The 8520-nt window shown below is 41.2% G+C and overlaps 1 non-coding gene across 1 annotated transcript; it reads left to right on the top strand.

The window, feature by feature from the left end:
- The first annotated feature begins 7292 nt into the window (after positions 1-7292).
- On the top strand, positions 7293-7399 carry LOC128352670 (U6 spliceosomal RNA). Its single transcript, XR_008320567.1, has one exon. It is a non-coding gene; the product is annotated as a U6 spliceosomal RNA (small nuclear RNA).
- The last annotated feature ends 1121 nt before the right edge of the window (positions 7400-8520 follow it).

Consider the following 8520-nt stretch of genomic DNA (forward strand, 5'->3'; position numbering starts at 1 on the left):
TGTAAAGACTGTAAACCTTGTAATGGTGCAAGATAAGTATTGGAAGAGCAAACAGATATGGTGGCAAAGTGAAAAGTTATTACCATTCCGATCTCCCGCCCCGTGACTCCCCCTCATTTATAGGCAATGCATTGCTCCAAAATACAGACTGTCCAGAGGCATGGGATATAGTACAAAATGTTCCCTGTACTGACAGAAGGTTTTTAAGGGCTTATTTAAATGACCACTTTACATAAAACTGCTTTCTTAAAAATAAACATCTGGATTTCACTGTGCATGCTTCATACGCCCAAACAATTAACATCAAATTCAATTGATTCTTTTCCACAAAAAAAGAAGAGATAATTTGTCTGTGATAGGTTCATTATATGCAGCCTTCACCCTACATTCTGCACTAACATAAAAATGTAAGAACAGCCCTGCTGGATCAAGCCAAAGGCTTATCTAGTCCAGCATCCTGTTTCCCACAGTGGCCCATCGGATGCCTCTGGTAAGCCCAGAAGCAGGAGATGAAGGCATACCACCACCACCACCCTTCACCTGAACCTGAGTGTTCAGGGGGCCACTTATCAGCATCCTATAGGCAATTAAGCAACTTCCTCTGCTGAAGTATGCCAGAAACCTTTAAATTAGACTCCTTAAAGGTGCAGATTGATAGACCAGTTTGAGAGCCTTTCACTGGAAAATTGGACAATATTTGCTGCTTATAAAGCAGTATTTAAATAGATTTGTGGAAAATTTGCTCCTGGGGGAAAAAAAGAGTATTGAAACCAGCCAATATTTTTTCAGCAAATAAAGTTGTTCATTCTTGGTGTGACTCTTGATAAAGGTACAAAATGTTCTGTCAGCAAAACATTGCTTGTTTGTAATTTGCCTCTCTATTCAAGATCGTTAATAAACATATTGAACATCCCTGTTCCTTGTGATGATCCCTGGAGCACCCCACTATTAACCTCTTTTCATGCTGAAAATTGGCCATTTATTCCAACTCTTTGTTTCCTGTTTCTTATCTGCTTTTTAATCCATGTCTGGATTTTACCTTTCACCCCCTGGGAAACAAATTTCCTTAATAATGTTTTGTGAATTGTTTTTTCAAAAGCTTTTTGAAAATCTAAGTAAATTATACCATCTCCCCTTCCCCACAACCGTATTCCCATTCTGTCTTTCACTAACTATTTCACAGAATTCTAATTGTTTGAAGATTCACATTATACAAGAAGTCTTACATTTATCCTTAACGTATTATGCTCATCAAAGAGCTTTTTAGCTCTGTCTTCTTTAATGATTTTTTCCTCCACTCTTTCCACCTGATCTGAGGTATGTCTTCTTACTTTATAATTTCCTGGATCGCCCCTTAGCTGCTTTGTAAAAAACACACACCAAAAAACCCCAAACAATTGGATATAGCACTGGCCACCCTCCAGTCCTCTGGGGTAAAAGATTTTAATGATACATTGCATACTTTATGCGGCATTCTCTGTGAATTACCATCTGGTTCTCATTTAATTTCTTCACTTGCTCCATTGCTTCTTTTTCATATTCTGTCTTTAACAGTACATCACCTTTCTGAATAGTAGAGAGTGACCCTGGGCTAGGCTTTCAGTCATCACACCTTCTGATGAAGACTAGGGAAAAAGAAATCCAGCATTCCTCCATATTTTCTTAGAGTCCCCTCTTTCTCCACCTCTTCTAGACATATTTGTGGAGTACAGAAGTTGAATCCTGACTTCTTGGTTCAGAAATTCAGGGAGGAGATAAGGATTTGATTGCAATATGCAGAAAAATTGGGCACTGTGCAATTGCACTTTCTTTTATAAGCACTGAGATTCAGTAAATAAAGTGTTATGTTCCATGAAACTGTGGAGTTTGGAGATAAAGGCTGCAGTTGCCAAAAAATAAAGAGATTGCTCTCAATACTATGCTGCATCCAAACTGTTCTGTAATCAAGGGGATTTGTGATAGGCTCTTAGATAATATAGCCAGGCCTTCATGTGTTTATTGACACAGGTCAGAAGCTTTGTTCAGATTTGGCATGATGGCATATACTGGATAGGTAGTGGTGTGCACAACATACTCATTTTCATTTGATTTTTGTTTTGTTTTAATTTTGCTTTCCACTCATTTAATTTATGTCTAATTAATTATTAATTAATCAATATACCACCTGACTCCAAAGGCTCTAGGCGGTTCTCAATTGCTCTAGGTGGTTACCCTGGCTGACATTCCTGGCAGCGTTAGGAGGGCTGCACAGCTCTCAGGGACATATTTCTAAAGGAGAGCAGGGCTTTGTGGGGAGGGAACAGAAGCAAAACATTGAGGCAAAATTGAGGCACTATGACACAAGCCCGATCCTTGCAAGGGTGGGACTCATGCTCCTCCTTCTTAAGGCTGTGAAGAATGTCAACCCTTTTGTTCTTGGTGAGGAAGGGGTAAATATGAGAGAAATAAACTAGAGCTTTAGAACATGACAGCTTGAGAGGGCTCTTGTACCTTTAAGAGTGGCATATACAGATAATTACACAAGCTGTCACATTCTTACGCTACAGTTTGTGATGGGAAACGCTACAGTTTGAGAAAAGTTTGGTTTAATACAATGCTTGGAGGTACCTGAACCCTCTCAGGGTCTCAAACTGACAAATTTAAGAAGCATTGCATTTGTGAGAAGAAGTTCTAGTTGCTTAGAGTTACAGCAGTCCTCTACTTCTTGTACCATTCTGAAGTTTGGTCTGTGTACATCTGCTGCTTTTTTATTTGTTCTGTCATGTTCCTCTAAGCTCCTTTAATTACTATTTCACATCGTTTGGCTGAAGTTTGTAGCCCCAGCATTATTTGAGCCAGAATTTTAACAGAAACAGTTCTGGCACAATTAGCTTTTATATTGTGTCTTTGTTAATAGGGTTGTACCACATGCCTGCTCCTTCCATTTAACCCTCACTGAGGGAGGGAACATGTGAGCTGTATGCCTGACAGAATGTCAGCTTTGAGGCATATATTGTTTCTATAAAATATCAAGAACCTTTTGGTTTAGGGTGATTTCCGTACAATTTTCATTCATGCTCTCAAAAGCATAGAAATTGTGAGTCAAGGTGATCACCTTAACTTCCATGCTACATAAGCAGGAAAGACATTGTACAGTCTCAGATATTATGCTGGCTTTGCAAATTATGAATGGAATTGTTGGGCTCTGCTATATTAAACTGGAGCTTTCTTCGGTTGCTTTGGGAGCAAAAGCTGAGTGAGTTGTTAACAGTGTGAGACCCACAAGGGGGATGTTTTCCTCCCTTGCTCCCCTGGCCCTTGGATTTTGCCCCCAGTGTGACTGAAAACTTTCCAGGACAATATAAAGGAGACAGAAACTCTGGATATTGAAACCAGATATTTTAAGTTGCACAACTCACTTGGGATCTTGGGGTTGTGGTGGACAGCTCATTGAAGATGTCAACAGCACAGCAGCTGTGAAAAAAATAAATTCTATGTTAGGAATCATTAGAAAGGCAATTTAAAATAAAACAATAATCTTATAATACATAGATACAAATCGATGGTGCCACTCAATTTGCAGTACTGTTTACAATTCTGGTCACCATATCTGAAAGAGAATATTGTAGAACTTGAAAAAGTGCAGAAGAGGGCAACCAAAACAATCAGAGGTCAAGAGCACGTTCCTTAAGAGGTAAAGCTACAATGCTTGGAGTGTAGTAATTTAGGAAAAAGGTGACTAAGGGAAGGCATGTTAGAGGTTTATAAAATTATGCATAGTGTGAACAGAATGAATAGAGAGAAATGTTTCTCCCTCTTTCCAAAACTAGAACCAGTGCTGGGTCAAGATGATGATGATGACTGCTAGGACAGGCAAAAGGAAGTATTTTTTCACACCGTGTATACTTGATCTATGAATTCACTGCCATGGAATGTGGTGATGACCATCAGCTTGAATAGCTTTAAAAAGGTACTAAACAAATACATAGATGGCACGTCCCTCAGTGGCTACTAGTCTTGATGGCTATAGGCTACTCCAGGTACAAAGGCATGATGCCTCTGAATAACAGTTGCAGGAGAGCAACAGCAGTAGAGGGGGCATGCCTTCATCTCCTAGTTGTGGGTTTATCAGAAGCATCTGGTGAGTCACTGTGTGAAATAGGATGTTGGACTGAATAGGCATTGGGCCTGGTCCAGCAGGGCTCTTCTTATTTCCTTAATGCAAAATATCCTTTGAAGATGTGAGATCTCAGAACAATGTTTTCTAAGGGAAACATGTTCTGAGGGAAGAAGACTTCATTCAGAAAATGGAAGTCCTACCCAAATGAAAAGAACAGGAAGGAACATAAACTCTGGCAAAATAAATGCAAAGGGTCAATAAGGGATGCAAAAAGAGAGTTTGAGGAGCATATAGCTAGAAGGGTCAAGCAAACTTGTTGAAATATATTAGCAGCAGAAAACCTGTCAGTGAGGTGGTTGGACCCTTACATGATGAGGGCATGAAAGGAATTATTAAGGAGGATAAGGAGATTTCAGAGAAACTGAATGGGTTTGTGTCTGTCTTCATGGTGGAGAACACTACTAGATACCCTCTCCAGAACCGAACCTCTCAGGTTTGAAGGCTGAAGAACTGGGCCAATTTGAGGTAATGGGAGAGGATGTTCTAAATTGTCTCATAGAACTAAAACTTAACCAATCTCCAGGACCAGATGGCATCCACTAAAGAGTTCTGAAGGAACTCAAATATAAAATTGCTGATCTCCTAGCAAAACTTCTCGCTACAGTCAGGCTCTGTATCAGAGGACTAGAAAGCAGCTACTGTAATTTCAATTTTCAAAAAGGGATCCAGGGGAGATCAGAGAAATAACAGCCTATTTAGCTTAACTTCTGTGCCAGGTAAATTGATGGAAAGCATACGTAAGGACAAAACACATAGAAGAAAGGGCCTTGCTAAAGGAGAACAAGCAAGGCTTCTGCAAGGGCACGTCTTGCCTCACTAAACTTTTGGAGCTCTTTGAGAGCATCAACAGGCATGTGGATAAAGGTGATCCAGTTGATGTAGTATTCTTGGATTTCCAAAAGGTTTTTGACAAAGTTCTTGAGTAAACCTAGCAGTCATGAAATAAGGGGACAGGTTCATGAATGGATTGGTAACTGGTTGAAGGACAGGAAACAGAGGGTAAGAATAAATGGACAGTTTTCAAAATGGAGGAAAGTAAGAAGTGGGGTACCACAAGAATATGTACTGGGACCAGTGCTCTTGAACTTGTTCATAAATTATTTAGAAGCTGGGGTAAGCACTGAAGTAGCCAGATTTGCAGATGACACTAAACTATTCAGGGTAGTGAAATCCACAACAAATTGTGAAGAGCTCCAAAATGATATCTTCAAACTGGGTGAGTGGTTGACAAAATGGCAAATGTGGTTCAGTGTAAGCAAGTGTAAAGTGATGCATACTGGGGAAACCCCCCCCCCAACTTCACATATACGCTGATGGGATCTGAGCTGTCGGTGACTGACCAGGAGAGATATCTTGGGGTCTGAGTGGGCAGTTCGTTGAAAGTGTTGACTCAATGTGCGGCAGCTGTGTGAAAGGCCAATTCAATGCTAGGGATCATTAGGAAGGAGATTGAAAATAAGAATGCTAGTATTATAATGCCCTTATACAAATCTATGATGCAACTACATTTGGAGTATTGGTATTGCATACAGTTCTGGTCACCATATCTTAAGAAGGATATTGTACAACTTGAAAAGGTACAGAAGAGGGCAACCAAGAGGATCAGGGGCCTGGTACACCTTCCTTATGATACAAGGCTACAGCATATGGGGCTCTTTACTTTGGAAAAGAGGCAACTAAGATCAAGGTATATAAAATTATGCATGGAGTGGAGAGGGTGGAGAGAGAGAAATTTCTCTCCCTCTCCCTTAACACTAGAACCAGGGGCCATCCCATGAAAATGAACTTTGGGAAATTTAGGACCGACAAAAGGAAATGCAAGCCCTTATACAAAACTATGGTACGACCACACTTGGAGTACTGCGTACAATTCTGGTCACCACATCTTAAAAAGGACATTGTAGAACTGGAAAAGGTACAGAAGAGGGTAACCAAGATGATCAGGGGCCTAGAGCACCTTTCTTATGAGGCAAGACTACAACACCTGGGGCTTTTTAAGATGACTGCAGGGAGACATGATAGAGGTCTACAAAATCATGCATGGTGGGGAGAAAGTGGAGAGAGAGAAATTCTTTTCCCTCTCGCACAACACTAGAACCAGGGATCACTCCATGAAATTGATTGCCAGGAGGTCTAGGACCAACAAACGGAAGTACTTTTTCACACAATGCATGATCAACTTGTGGAACTCTCTACCACAGGATGTGGTGACAGCCAATGGCCTGGATGGCTTTGAAAGGGGTTTGGATGACTTCATGGAGGAGAGGTCTATCAATGGCTACCAGTTGGAGGGCTGTGGGCCACCTCCAGCCTCAAAGGCAGGGTGCCTCTGAGTACCAGTTACAGGGGAGTAACAACAGGAGAGAGGGCATTCCCTCAACTTCTGCCTGTGGCTTCCAGTGGCATCTGGTGGGCCACTGTGCGAACAGGATGCTAGACTGGATGGTCCTTGGGCCTGATCCAGCAGGGCTGTTCTTATGAGGGCATGCCCTCAACTCCTGTCTGTAGGCTTCTCAGGGGCATTTGGTGGGCCACTGTTTGAAACAAGATGCTAGAGTAAATAGGCCTTGAGCCTAATCCAGCAGGACTGTTTGTATGTTCGTATGATGTTCATGCTTTCAAACATTTGCCTTTACTGCCCCCCTTCCCAGTTCTGCCTTCAAATCCTGTGATTTGTGTTCTTAATTGTTCATACTTTTTATATGGGGATTTCAAAGGCTAAAATCTTGAGAAATACTCAACCCATTTCCACTCCCCCCCCCCAAAAAAGAACACATTCCTCTAGGGTCCTGAAATTTTGGGCACATTGAAAGGTTGAATTTTTTAAAAAATGCCAAATATAGCCACTAACTTGTGAAATCAGCTTCCTAGGGGTTAATTTTCAAATTAGTGGTTCACAGACTGCACAGTGAGCCGCCTGTCACTTCGCTTCCAAGTCCCTTTAGACCCTGCTGGCATGGCTTGTGAAGGCAGGTAATCTCAGTGGCTATTTATTATTTATTTATTTATGTATCATATTTTAATACCACCTGATATGTACATCTCTAGGCAGTGAGTGGGTCCTTAATCTCTAATCAGGACTGCCTGCTCGCTCCTGCTGCTACTTTCATTATTCCCAATGGGGGTAGCAAATATACTAGCTTCAGCAGCACATATACTAAAACTGGAATGATACAGAGAAGACTAGCATTGCCCCTGTTTATTTTGTCTCCTGATAACTTGGCAAAGAGGCACCTTTTTGAAGTGCTGAACCTCTTATATTTAGCAGGGGAAGAGTAACTAGCCCTAGCCACCCCCAGCACAGTACCTCCAATGACTGCTGCTGGTGTCTATCCTATGTTTCTTTTTAGATTGTGAGCCCTTTGGGGACAGCGATACATCTTATTTATTTATTATTTCTCTTTGTAAACCACTTTGGAAACTTGTGTTGAAAAGCGGTATATAAATATTTGTTGTTGTTGTTGGCAGCAGGAGTTTGACCACGCACTCCTTAATAGCCATGACTGTGCCAATGGGGCTTAAGGGGGCTTGAAAGGAGTGAGCTCACCTGTCATTTAGGAGGCTCTGTGCATGGTATGTGTGGTATCGTGTTCAGGACACAATCGATCTGCATGGGGAAAAAAAGATTCTGACAATTAGTTCTATCTTGAATTTCATTTTAGGGTAATTTTGGTTCCGACCCTAACTCTGGTTTTATACTTCACCTTAACTATACAGGCACCGCATTATTCTTTTCTTTTATGAGTCACCAGAGTCCATTACATATAAGAGATGATCCGCCAGTCACATTTACATAACTGTTACAGATTTTTTCTTTCTTTCATAGGAATCATTTACGGAGAAGTTATTGACAAAACCAAAGCAGCTCAGAGAAGAGCAACAAAAACTATCAAGGGGTTGAAGGGATTGATTTGTGAGGCAAGATTAAAAGGCCTAAATCTGTAAAGCTCATTAAGGGAAGCAGAAGAAAAACAATCCTACAGACAATATTTAGAGGAAAGGTGAAATATGATATGGGGCATGGAAATCCAGAATCTCAGAGATGGAAGTCCAGCATCAGTGTCTCAGGTGTTTTCCTGCCATCTTGATCTAGTCCCTGAAGAGCAGCTTTTGTTGCCAAAACAACTTTATTTTAGGGTAGGAGACAGCACCCCACCATTTTCTTGGAACTGTGGAACAGCTGCAAGAAAAATGGAACAGCTTCCATTTGGGATACCTGAGCTCACGGGATTGTGAACTCTGCACATGCCCATATGTGACAAGACTTGCAATGGTTGCTTAACATAAGCAAGACATGGGGCAATGCTACTCCGAGGTCAGAACAACAATGGAGACTGTACGGGAGTCATCCCCAAAACCTC

The sequence above is a fragment of the Hemicordylus capensis genome, chromosome 3 (assembly GCF_027244095.1).
Source record: "Hemicordylus capensis ecotype Gifberg chromosome 3, rHemCap1.1.pri, whole genome shotgun sequence".
Taxonomy (NCBI): domain Eukaryota; kingdom Metazoa; phylum Chordata; class Lepidosauria; order Squamata; family Cordylidae; genus Hemicordylus; species Hemicordylus capensis.